This window comes from Cetorhinus maximus, chromosome 21 (assembly GCF_964194155.1).
Source record: "Cetorhinus maximus chromosome 21, sCetMax3.hap1.1, whole genome shotgun sequence".
Classification (NCBI taxonomy): domain Eukaryota; kingdom Metazoa; phylum Chordata; class Chondrichthyes; order Lamniformes; family Cetorhinidae; genus Cetorhinus; species Cetorhinus maximus.
Window position 1 is genome coordinate 71,969,833 of NC_135899.1, and position 13,069 is coordinate 71,982,901.

General features: G+C 43.9%; 1 protein-coding gene and 1 pseudogene across 4 annotated transcripts in view; one reads left to right on the forward strand and one right to left on the reverse strand.

Moving 5' to 3' along the window:
• col8a2 (collagen, type VIII, alpha 2) overlaps positions 1-13,069 on the reverse strand; it is a 419,777-nt gene that overhangs the window by 19,277 nt on the left and 387,431 nt on the right. The window lies entirely within an intron of this gene.
• On the forward strand, positions 8,139-8,291 carry LOC144696229 (U2 spliceosomal RNA; annotated as a pseudogene).

Here is a 13,069-nt window from a genome sequence, read left to right on the forward strand (position 1 = left end):
ACCACCTTCAACACCTCTTTGATCCTTTTGTCTGTGACATCTTTCGATTATCTGCTCCTATCACTGCTTGCTTATCCCCACAACCACCACACCCTCAACTTCTCTCTTCCCCCCCCGCCCCCCCCCCCCCCACCTTAAACCAGTTTATATTTCTCCCTTCTCCTAACTATGCTTCAGTTCTGCCGAAGGGCCATGAAGGCTCGAAACGTTAACTGATTTCTTCTCCGCCGATGCTGCCAGACCTGCTGAGTTTTTCCAGGTAATTCTGTTTTTGTTTTGGATTTCCAGCATCCGCAGTAGCTTTTAGCTTTTTGTTTTTATCTCTGTGTTTAATTGACTGCCACCTCTCTTCAAGAAATGCCCTCTCTGAAGAAGTACGGTTCTGTTCTCCGACAGGATTTCCGACTGTCTCTTCTGCCCTGCTCACCTTCATTGCTTTCCATTTCTCTCCTGGTGTTTGACAAGGTGTTTACTAAAACCCGCTTTCACAGCCATATCTCCTTTCTCAGTGACTGTCTCCGTCTCCGACTCACCCCACGTGGATTTCAACTGAAATTCCATCCCTCTTGTTTCGAACCCACCCAGGATTACAGGTATCTCTGGGACATAAAACGTTTCTCGGACTGCTGTTCCCGTCGCATTCTGAGATCCACACTCAGTGCCATGCGCCGCCATATGAACACACTCGACCTCTCCCTCCAGCAGCACCGCCGCACCCTTTTTCAAAGCTGCGCCTGCCCCCAGTTTCATTTTATTCTTCGCCTCATCCGTCGCCTCAACAAGAAACTTTTTCTCTTTCTCTCAAGTGCTAAGGAACGCAAGCTCCAACAACTCATCGACACCAACACCCACCTGGGACCCTCCACCCCTGCTTGTCCCTCCATCCTCACCCCATCTTCCAATCCCAGCCCCAGCCGCGTATTCACTATACCCCCTGACCTTCCCCTCTCCGATGCTGAACGTTCAGTGCTCAGCAAAGGACTTAGTTTCATACCCTTACGCCCTCATCTCAATGAATTTCGGGCTCGGCATGATGCTGAACTCTTCTTCCGCCATCTTCGTCTCCGTGCTCACTTCTTTGGGCAGGAGTCCTCTCCCCGTTCAACGGATCCTTTTACCCACCTCCAATATTCTCCCTCCACTTGGACCCCTCCCTCTGGATTCTTACCTTCTCTTGATCTTTTCATTGAGAACTGTCGGCGTGACATTAGCCGTCTCAATTTCTCTGCTCCTCTCACCCATTCTAATCTGTCTCTCTCTGAACTCACTGCACTCCGTTCTCTCAGGTCCAACCCCAACATTGTCATCAAAACCGCTGACAAGGGTGGTACTGTTGTTGTCTGGCGCATTGACCTCTACCTCGCGGAGGCTGAGCGTCAACTCGCAGACATTTCCTCCTATCTCTCCCTGGACCATGACCCCACCACAGAACATCAAGCTATTGTTTCCAGGACTGTCACTGACCTCATCTCCTCTGGAGATCTTCCTCCCACAGCTTCCAACTTGACAGTCGCCCAACCTCGGACGGCCCGCTTCTACCTCCTACCCAAAATCCACAAACAGAACTGTCCTGGCAGACCGATCGTGTCAGCCTGTTCCTGCCCCACGGAACTCATTTCTCATTATCTTGACTCCCTTCTCTCTCCCCTTGTCCAGTCCCTTCCCACCTACATCCGTGATTCCTCTGACACCTTACGTCACATCAACAATTTCCAGTTCCCTGGCCCCAACCACTTCCTCTTCACCATGGATGTCCAATCCCTCTACACCTCCATCCCCCACCAGGATGGTCTGAGGGCCCTTAGCTTCTTCCTTGAACAGAGGCCCCAACAATCCCCATCCACCACTACTCTCCTCCGTCTGGCTGAACTTGTTCTCACACTGAACAATTTCTCCTTTAACTCCTCTCACTTCCTCCAAATAAAAGGTGTGGCTATGGGTACCCGCATGGGCCCCAGCTATGCCTGTCTCTTTATGGGGTATGTGGAACATTCCTTGTTCCAGTCCTACTCCGGCCCCCTCCCACAACTCTTTCTCTGGTACATCGATGATTACTTCGGTGCTGCTTCATGCTCTCGTCGGGACCTGGAAAAATTTATTAATTTTGCTTCCAATCTCCACCCCTCCATCATTTTCACATGGTCCATCTCTGACACTTCTCTTCCCTTCCTTGACCTCTCTGTCTCAATTTCTGATGATAGACTGTCCACCAATATCCATTACAAGCCTACCGACTCCCACAGCTACCTCGACTACAGCTCCTCACACCCCGCTTCCTGTAAAGACTCCATCCCATTCTCTCAGTTCCTTCGCCTCCATCGCATCTGTTCTGATGACGCTACCTTCAAAAACAGCTCCTCTGACATGTCCTCCTTCTTCCTTAACCGAGGTTTTCCATCCACGGTCGTTGACAGGGCCCTCAACCGTGTCCGGCCCATATCCCGCGCATCCTCCCTCACGCCTTCTCCTCCTTCCCAGAAACATGATAGGGTCCCCCTTGTCCTCACTTATCACCCCACCAGCCTCCGCATTCAAAGGATCATCCTCCGCCATTTCCGCCAACTCCAGCATGATGCCACCACCAAACACATCTTCCCTTTACCCCCCCTGATGGCATTCCGTAGGGATCGTTCCCTCCGGGACACCCTGGTCCACTCCTCCATCACTCCCTACTCCTCAACCCCCACTTATGGCACCTCCCCATGCCCACGCAGAAGATGCAACACCTGCCCCTTCACTTCCTCTCTCCTCACCGTCCAAGGGCCCAAACACTCCTTTCAAGTGAAGCAGCATTTCACTTGCATTTCCCCTAACTTAGTCTACTGCATTCGTTGCTCCCAATGCGGTCTCCTCTACATTGGAGAGACCAAACGCAAACTGGGCGACCGTTTTGCGGAACACCTGCGGTCTGTCCGCAAGAAAGACCCAAACCTCCCTGTCGCTTGCCATTTTAACACTCCACCCTGTTCTCTTGCCCACATGTCTGTCCTTGGCTTGCTGCATTGTTCCAGTGAAGCCCAACGCAAACTGGAGGAACAGCACCTCATCTTCCGACTAGGCACTTTACAGCCTTCCGGGCTGAATATTGAATTCAACAACTTTAGATCTTAAACTCCCCCTCCCCCCATCCCCACCCCATTTCTCCCCGCCCCCCCCTTTTTTTTTCAATAATTTATATAGATTCTTCTTTCCCCACCTATTTCCATTATTTTTAAATCTAAAACTAAAACCTTGTTAGTCCGTCCACCCCACCCCCACTAGAGCTGTACTTTGAGTATCCTGTCTTCCATTCTTAATTAGCACTTTTCTTAGACAAATATCACCACCTTCAACACCTCTTTGATCTTTTTGTCTGTGACATCTTTTGATTATCTGCTCCTATCACGGCTTGCTTATCTCCACAATCACCACACCCTCAACTTCTCTCTTCCCCCCCCCCACCTTAAACCAGTTTATATTTCTCCTTTCTCCTAACTATGCTTCAGTTCTGCCGAAGGGCCATGAAGGCTCGAAACGTTAACTGATTTCTTCTCCGCCGATGCTGCCAGACCTGCTGAGTTTTTCCAGGTAATTCTGTTTTTGTCTCCAAACAGTAACTGGACTGTCATTCACATCCTAATCGTTTTGGTAATAGAAATAATCATAATTACCAGCCTAACAGAAAGGATCTGGCTGAGTGGAAAGGATCTGCTTTGACATATACCTGCATGGATGCTACAAGTTCAGCTTTTCAGCAGTTCAATGTCCGTTACATCACAGGCGATGACTGAATTCCATGAGGAAGGCAGAACATTTGCCTTACTCACACAAATAACATACCTGGAGCATCTTGTGGTTTATTGCGCTATGCAAACAAGAATACCCTGAAGAAGAGATGCAAACTGACTAAATCTTTATTATAAGTATTTGCAACATCACTGCATTGCACTGTTATTTTGATTCTGTGTAATCCTAGTAATTATAAATAAATTTGACTCATATTTTTCATTTAAACAGAAACAATCAGACAGTGTTTCTCACCTATCCAAAAGAACATAATCTCATGTAGGAGAGCTTATATAATAGGGTCAAATCTCTTGGTAAGAAGAATAATTGTAATTGTAACTCTTGACACGTTAATCCAATTTACAGCTTGTCATTATCACACCGATATTTGAGGGAACTTGCTATGCACAAATTGGCTGCCATGTCTCCTATATTACAACAGTGACGCCATTTTAAAAGTACTTCATTGGCTGCAAAATGCTTTGGGATATCCTGTGGTGGTGAAAAGTGCTATAAAAATGCAAGTCCTTTCTTTTACACAAGGGCTCATAAATTCTACCTATTGTTGAGAAAACAGATAAAATGCTTATGGATCAAGGGTGAGAACTGAAATATCAAAACCCAATTTGAATAGTTTATATGAGATACTGATAGAAATATTAAAATTTATTCAATAGCAATTTTAACTGAAGCTGGGTCACAGTGGGGTCCAAATGCAGCGGCACTGTGGAAGAACTCAGCTGTACAAAGCTATGCAGACTTTGCTGTTAAACTGAAGTTCTCAGCAGAATAAGAAAAGCTTCATAAAATCAAAGGCACAATTTTATTGCATTGTAATATTTTACAAATGAGAATAAAGGAAATGGGCCTGCATTTATATAGCACCTTTCGTAACCTCAGGGCGTCCCAAAGGGCTTTTCAGTCAGTGAATTATTTTTACTGTTGTGAAGTTGGAAATGTGGCGGCCAACTTGAACACAGCCAAGACCCACAAGCAGCAGTATGAGCAGTTCATCTATTTTTTTAAGTGCTGTTTGTTCAGGGAAAATATTGGCTAGGATACCTTCACTTTTTTTTTGAAATAGTGCCATGGATCAGATTAATGCCTCATCTAAAATACTATCCTTTCAACAGTGCAGGATTCCCAAAACACTGCGCTGGAGCAACCGCTTGGAGTATGTGCTCAAGGCCCACTCATGGGATTTGAACCCACAAACTTCTAACTCAGAGGTGAGAGCGCTGTGGACTGAGCCACTAAGGCCTGGAAATATAATACAAATATTTTGTTGCAGTTCATCTATGTATATATTTCAACTATTATATATATCATAGTTACAGATGGAAAGCTGCCAGTGGATATGTGACTTTTAGTACAGGGTGTCACAAAAATAGTATAATCTAATGTAAAGAGTAAATAGAAGTGCTATATTTGAATTTTCAAATCAGCAAGTTAACAATTAATTGTTCAAAATACCTATATTCTACACTAGCTATATGCTTCAAAATATTCTGCACAACCAAATTCTAATCATAGTCTCGCAAAATTCCCAAGATTCACATTCACACCTTGTCTACTTGATTGTCTCTGAAAATTCAACTTCAAATCTCTCAGGTCACATTGAACACCTTTTATAATGAAATGGGGAAAAATAAAGAACACTGCCAGAATTTTATTGTGAATGTGTTCAAAATTTTAAGTTAGAACAGTTACAAACTGGAACAATTGAAAATGCAACAAGTATGCAGGACAAAATTGTCTTTTTTTGTAAATTACTCAATTGCTTTTACTCTTTTAACTTAAACATTTTATTCAATATTATTGAAATTTTAAATTAATACTTTTGAGATTTGCTCCACACATGACTTATTTGTTTGGTCAGGCGTGGACTCCTGCCAGGATAGTCTTTGACCAGGCATCTCCCCGATTTAATGCGTAAATGTATCTCATGGATTGATCCTGTCAATTTCCTTTGCCTGGCTTTGAAATTTAGCTGACATTTTCTGGGTCAATATTTTACTCCCCAATCCATTGTTTTAAGGTCTCTTATAAGTGCAGAATAATAATGCAGATTTTCCAAGTTTGTGTAAGTTCTGATGCATGTTCCTTTTTAATCAGTTCAATGTGGATGAATTCTTAATGCTGGCAAATAAGTGATCCAGGAGTAGCCTGGCTTCCAAGCAGTAGTTAGATAGCACAGTACTATTAAAGGAGAATCAGCTGCAGTAAGCAATAAAATGAAATTATTCAATGTCGATTGAATAAGGTTTGTTGTGACAATCCACAGAACTTGCTCTCACAGTTGACAGATTTAGTTTCTAATAGTTTCTTAACTAGCCGTAGCATGCTGCAGAATATTGAAATGATCAATTTAGTCTTTCTTAACTTTTCAAGTACTGTAGTGTAATTTTCTCCAATTTATTAACTTCAACTACCACGCATAAAATCAGCATGCCAATTAGAAACAGCCATATAATTTACCAAATTTCCACCAGTGTAGCGCTTAGTGTTCTAATTCTCATAAAAACTGACTGTACAAAGCTACTGGAATCCCATGTTTAGGAAAGTGCAGTTGAGAAACTGGAAAGCAAGATTGTCACAGAATCTTGAAGCTATATCCAGATCTCATGCTTGTTTTTATTTCTTCACCATTTCCACAGGTCAACTGATCTGGCATTGCCTTTTCTTTCAGTTCATGATATTGGGACAATGGGCTTTCCATTGGGAACCTCCTTCAAGTTTTTTGCAGGAAGAAGAGGGGGCTCAATTAAGAATAGCAGGCAGGTCAGGCTGTACCAGTGGTATATGCGGTTTCCTCTACATTGGAGAGGCCAAACGCAGACTGGGTGACCGCTTTGCAGAACACCTTCGGTCTGTCCGCAAGCATCACCCAGACCTCCCTGTCGCTTGCCATTTTAACACTCCACCCTGCTCTCTTACCCACATGTCTGTCCTTGGCTTGCTGCATTGTTCCAGTGAAACTCAACGCAAACTGGAGGAACAGCACCTCATCTTCCGACTAGTCACTTTACAGCCTTCCGGACTGAATATTGAGTTCAACAATTTTAGATCTTAAAATCCCTCCTCCATCCCCACCCCCTTTCCGTTTCTTCCCCCTCCTTTTTGTTTTTTCCAATAATTTATATAGATTTTTCTTTTCCCACCTATTTCCATTATTTTTAATGTATTCCACCGATCATTTACCAAACCTCTTATGCCCTTTTAGTCTTATTTCACCCCACTAGAGCTATCTGTACCTTGCTTGTCCTGCTATTCATTCTTAATTAGCACAATCTTTTAGATAATTATACCACCTTCAACACCTCTTTGTTCTTTTGTCTGTGACATCTTTTGGTTATCTCCTCCTATCACTGCTTGCTTGTCCCAACAACCACCCCCCTACTTTTCAACCCCCCCCCCCAACCCCCCCCCCCCCCCCCCCCCCTGCTTAAACCAGCTTATATTTCACCCCTCTCCTATTTTTACTTAGTTCTGTTGAAGGGTCATGAAGACTCGAAACGTCAACTGTACTCTTCTCCGCCGATGCTGCCAGACCTGCTGAGTTTTTCCAGGTATTTTTTATTTTTTGTTTTGTTCAATCAACAGTTATTTAGTTATTAAGTTTACAAACCTGGTGCTCATAACCTGTTAACCTAAATTAAAAAAATAGGTTGAATTGGGGCAACCTAGTGGTTTGGTCAAACTTTTCACATTTATTGCAGCTCGAGGGAACAATGGGGCTTGATGTTACAGCGCACTATCCCCAATGCGTCGTGACACTATTCCTATGTAAAATACCAGCTGCATGACTACCAGCTTGCAAAGCACCAACACAACTTGAAATGCTTCCAAGTATCGGGTTCTAAGCTACAGTATTACTCAACATAGCCAGCCTTATTGCATTTATGAGTAGAAGTTGATAATGTAGACATACCCAACCCACTATGCATCAACTATGATTAGACAATTAGCTTTTAAATTGTAAATGATTCTTTTTTTGCTGCTTTATGATTCTGTAGGTGGAATTTTAATTGGGCGTGTTTGCCTCTGTATGTGGCTGCCTCTTAGTCTGAACCACCAGGTTCAATTCCAACACCAGGACTTGATGCCAAGAAAGATGTGTTCATAATGCGGCCAAAGAGGTTGAGTATCAATCGGCAAACCCTTCCAAAATACAGCAAAGACAGGCAGAAAGAGTGGGAGAGATTCCTGGTCAGCCATGTGATGGAAAGAAAATTGGAGCCTCTGCTATTACTATTCATAGCTCCAGACTACAACATGCATGTAAAAGTGCATGTTGCAACAGCTACTCAGACTCCTTGGGGACCTTGTTGGCTCAGTTGGCTGGATGGCCAGTGTGGATCAGATTGATGCCAACAGCTTCTCGGCCTTTTGGCTAAGATCAAGTGTAGTATCTGTTCTTATCAGGAGGCCAGAGGTGTCAGCTGTGGCTCAGTTCATAGCACCCTTGCCTTTGAATCAGAGGGTTGTGGGTTCATGTCCCACTCCTGGAAAACCAAGAACTGTGATTGTACTCAAAAGAGTTGCAATCTGTGACTGTTAATAACTCGAAAGAGTATCACCGAAACACGCCAACAGCTGTACAAGGCATGTAGCTCCAGCAGTTAAGGTGGATTAGAAGATTTACCAGTTAAGGTAGACTGGGAAACCAAAGTTGAAGTCTTAAAGCTATGAAGGAATTTGTATATATGCTAAAGTTAAGTTGGCTAATTTAAAATACTGAAGGACATCATGAGTCAAGAGACCAGGTTCAAGGAACCAAGAAGAAGAGAGGGCCCCAGCAGTCCTGGAATCCATGGAAAAACATACTGACAAATGTTGAACTTGTGTATCGTGCCATGTTTTGACTAGTGTAATGTTAAATATTCATCGCTGTTCAATAAACCTTGTTTGTTTTGTTACGACTATGTCTGGAGGAGTGAATAAATTCCTCTATTTTCCACTCCTGAGGTTGATTGTAATAGAGTTTGATTTTTTATAAAATTGTGCTTTTCAATTCAATATGTATTTGACCGTATGTAAAACTATATGAAGAAATAAGCCATACAGATTTCTTGAGTTAATAAGGGAAGGAGTTAGTTTTATTGTTAACAATTCACTCAGGCAAAAGTATAAGATTTATTAAAAAAGGTAAAAACAAAACAAGTTACAGGGTGCAATTGATAAGCGTTAAATTCCGTAAGAAAAGAAAATAAATACGTTCTGAAGTTCCTTTGATGGCCTTGAAATTCCAGGGAAGTTGCGGCCGATGTAAGCTGGTTGTTTGTCTGGATACAGTTTCTTTTAAACTGTAATCCGTCTTTTCCAAAGTGGATGCTATGACACTTGGAAGTTCCTTCTGATCAAAAATTCTCTATCTCTTTAATTTATTCCAAAATGTAATAGAGATAGGGGCCCAACTTGAGAAGAGCAGGGAGAGAGAGATGATGTTACATTCTGCAGTCTTCTTCTGGATATAACTGATACATACTGCAGACTTCTCTTTTGCTGTGTAATCATAACTTTTTACAAATGGGGTTCCAATCATGTGACAGATGTCTATTGGCACACAATGGAGACCAATCCATTTTAATGAAGGAGCTTCAACCTTGCATTCTCAAAGCTGTCAAAACACCATCAATACACATTGGGAATCCTTAGAACCCTCCTTACACAATGAGTTTTGTTATTCCTTCTTTGTTCCTGGTAGTTTCTGGAGTCAGGAAGTCTGGTGGCCTTTTGGTCCTTACGTTTTGCAGAGCATTCAGACAATGGCAGGTCTGAAGTCCTTCAGCAGAACTGCCTAGACATGTCCCCCGGTAATCTGCTTTCAGAGGCTTCTAGAAACTTGGCCAATTTGTAGACGAGGTGACTTCTGCCACCATTTTAAAACAATGGGGAGAATTTTCTCCCCGTCAGAGGAGCTGAATGGGACCAGGCTTGGGTGGGCGCATAGCCAATTGCCACCCACGATCGGCTGCACAATGCCATTTTACAAAGGTGGGCCAATTAAGGCCCACCCAGTGTGACGCGCACCCAGAAGCGCTAAGCGCTCCCTATTTGGGCAGGGGGTGGAGGCTGAGTCAGGACCTGCGCCCTTTCACGCATGTGGAGCTGCCTCAGGGAGTTTAATGACATTTTTAAAAATTTAAATAAAGAGAAAAAAAATTCAGACATGTCCCCTCATGTGACAGTGTCACATGAGCTGGAACATGTTAATGATTTATAATAAAGAAATTTATTTGAATTAAAGATCCTTCATGAAACCTCATCTTGCCCGTGGATCAGGTTTCATGATAAATGCGAAGGCCGCCTGGCCTCTTCACCTGCCCGCCAACCTTAAGGTTGGACAGAAAGCTCCGTTAATTATTTTAATTGGTGTTTAAATGGCCTTAATAGGCCTTTGACAGTTTGGCGGGTGCACAGCCATCTCTGCTGCACGCTCGCCGAACTGAAGATCTGAATGATGCGCGATGATGTCGGGACGCACGTCCGTCATCACCGCGCGTCATTTTACTTGTCAGCGAGCGGGTCCCGCCCCCGCACACCAACCCGAAGATTCTGGCCAATGTCTTTGCAATTCTGGCTATTCCTTTTCCTTTTTAAAAAACAATCCAACACATTACACCACCTGATGAAACTAGCAATTGATATTCCACATTGCACAGGACATATCATCGTGACAACTTTGCATTCTAAATTAGTGATTTGCTTTTTTGTCAATAAAGTTATTCCTCAACAATAACTTCCTCAGTTATTACTCTGAGGTTTAGTAGAGTCCAACTCCCAGCAACGATTTGCAATTCTACTCCAATTTCAGCAATATCCATAAATCCTAACCTCTGTTAACTAATTTTCTACCCATGTTGCTACATTTCCTTTTGTACCATATGTTTTCCTGCAATATATCTTGTTGAGTGCTTTCTTAACATCCCCATGCATTACCATGTACTACATTCCTTTTATTTATGCATACAGTTGGATAACCTGTATTAAATTTATTGAATACATCTTGCCGCTAATAAATCTGTGATGGTTGATCTTTATTATCACAAAATCCTAATTAGTTTGATCTAGAATTATGGATTTGAAGAGTTTGCCCAAAACTGACATTAGACTAAATGGTCGTTACTTACATAATTTAATTCTTTCTCTTATTGAACAGAAATCATAGTGTTACTTACCAATTCTCCGGCACAATGTGCATATCTAAGGAGGCTGAAAATTGTTCGGGACTAGTGCCATTATGACTCACACAAATGGTTCGGAGTATCATTTTTGAAGCATGCGCTGAATGTATGTTGGGGCAGTAATAATTGATGGCAGTGCTATACCACAAAGGATTAACATGCTTATATCTAATTCCTCACTCTGCTATTTTAATAAGTTACTTAATTTAAATGGGCTAGCGCATCTGTTAAAACAAGAGAGAAGAATTTGGGATAGATATTAAGGGCGGAATCATCCCAGATTTGCACTGAGTGCGGTAGCAGGCGGGAAAAAGGATGTTTTAGCCGCTGGCCGCAATGGTTGTTTTTTGCACCGTATCATCCCAAACCTGCCTCATTAATCATGCATTCCTGGGAAACATGCCGCTTTGATGGCAGGCGGACTCTCATTCGCCCGCCATGCCATCACCTCGCCATTTCCTCATGCCAGGTGCTATATTTAAAGTGCAGCTGCGCGTACACCTCTCAGTGCTTCCAGTCGAGGACTGCTACACATAATACATGGCCCCAAAAAGCAAGAAGACTGAAGCCCCCCGATTCAGTGGCACATCCTTGGGATGCCTTCTGGACACCACTGTAGCCTGCCGTGATGTCCTCTACTCCTACTCTGGCCACAGGAAGCCCATCAGTCTCACCACTCCAGCAGTGGTGGTCAGTGCCAACGCTGCCCAGAAGAGGTTTACCATCCAGTGCAGAAAGAGGATGAATGATCTCATGCGTGCCGCCAGGGTAAGGCAACCATCTCATCACTCTAAACTCACACACTCACAAGACCATCACATTCACTGGCATCTCACTCACTGGCAGCTCAAGGGACATCACCATTCACTCTCTCACACACACCCTCACATTTCCATCTGGATTCACCTCCTCTGGAGACTGCCTTCCCAGCCCTCACCCTCTTGAGGCCACTTTCACAGATCAAGATGTGTCCCCACACACACCCTGGGATACCCCCTTCCCCAGTATTGCCCTAGCCTTGCAGCCTTTTCCTTTGCCTGAGGCTACTTTACTCCCTTCCCCAAGAAAGCCCTGGCCCTGCAGTCATTGAAAAGCCACCTCCAACTTATGGCTGGTCTCGTAAGTAGAGACCTGCCTGTGAACCCCCCTAAAAGTGATGTGGTGCTGCCTGCGAAGCCTGGTGCTGATGACCATGAGTGCTGCCTGAAGCAAGGTAGGCAAAAAAACCTCAAAGTCTGAGTGAAATGCAGCTCGCCATGTGCAAGACGCTTATGTTCAGTTGTGATCCAGCGTAGGGGGATGATTCTGGTGAACTAGGCTTATAATGATATGCAGATCTATTACAATGAAGTTCCCAACATCTGGCAGCCAGAAATGCGAGTGGACAATTGCAAATTTTTGCCCTTCCCGCCATATTGTCTGCTCATGTCCATCATGACACCTGGAAAATTCCACCCTAAGTGTTTTTAAGATAACAGCAACTTTCATTTGTATAATGCTTTTAATGTAAAAAAAAAAGCCCTGAAGTATAAAGAAAATGGGTGCTGAGGCATGTGGAAAGGATGAGGACAGAGATCAGACACAAAAATATGCTTTTGGAAAGTTCTTGTAGGAGGAGACAGAGCTAGTTATGTAGGGCAGTCTCTTCCATTCTGGAGTATTAGTTAGTTGGCGGGAGCAGAAATGAGAGTGACTTCCGTTTGGGACAGGACAGCTGGAGCCCTGCAATCTCACCTGCAGCTCATTACATATACACGCGCAAGGAGCACAGCGAATCTTGTGGCGTGGGCAGGCAGTAAGCTGCCATCCTCGCCCTTACCTCATGGGGTCGATGGTCCTGTCGCCATATTTAAAGAGCACCCAGACAGCTATTCACTCAGTGCAGCCAGGGGCTCCTGATTCTGCGTCTATCACAATGTTGAAGTGAAGACAACATGTGGCCCCACAGTTCAGCAATGCCTCCCTGCAGGTTCTCCTGCAGGCCTTCCAGGAAAGGTCTAAGATCCTGTTTCCCAGAGATGACAGCAGGAGGCCCTCCTAACTGACCCAGGCAGTCTAAGCAGAGGTCGCAGTGGAGGTTAGGGCCTGTGGGGCCCACAAAAGAGCTGGTCAGCAAT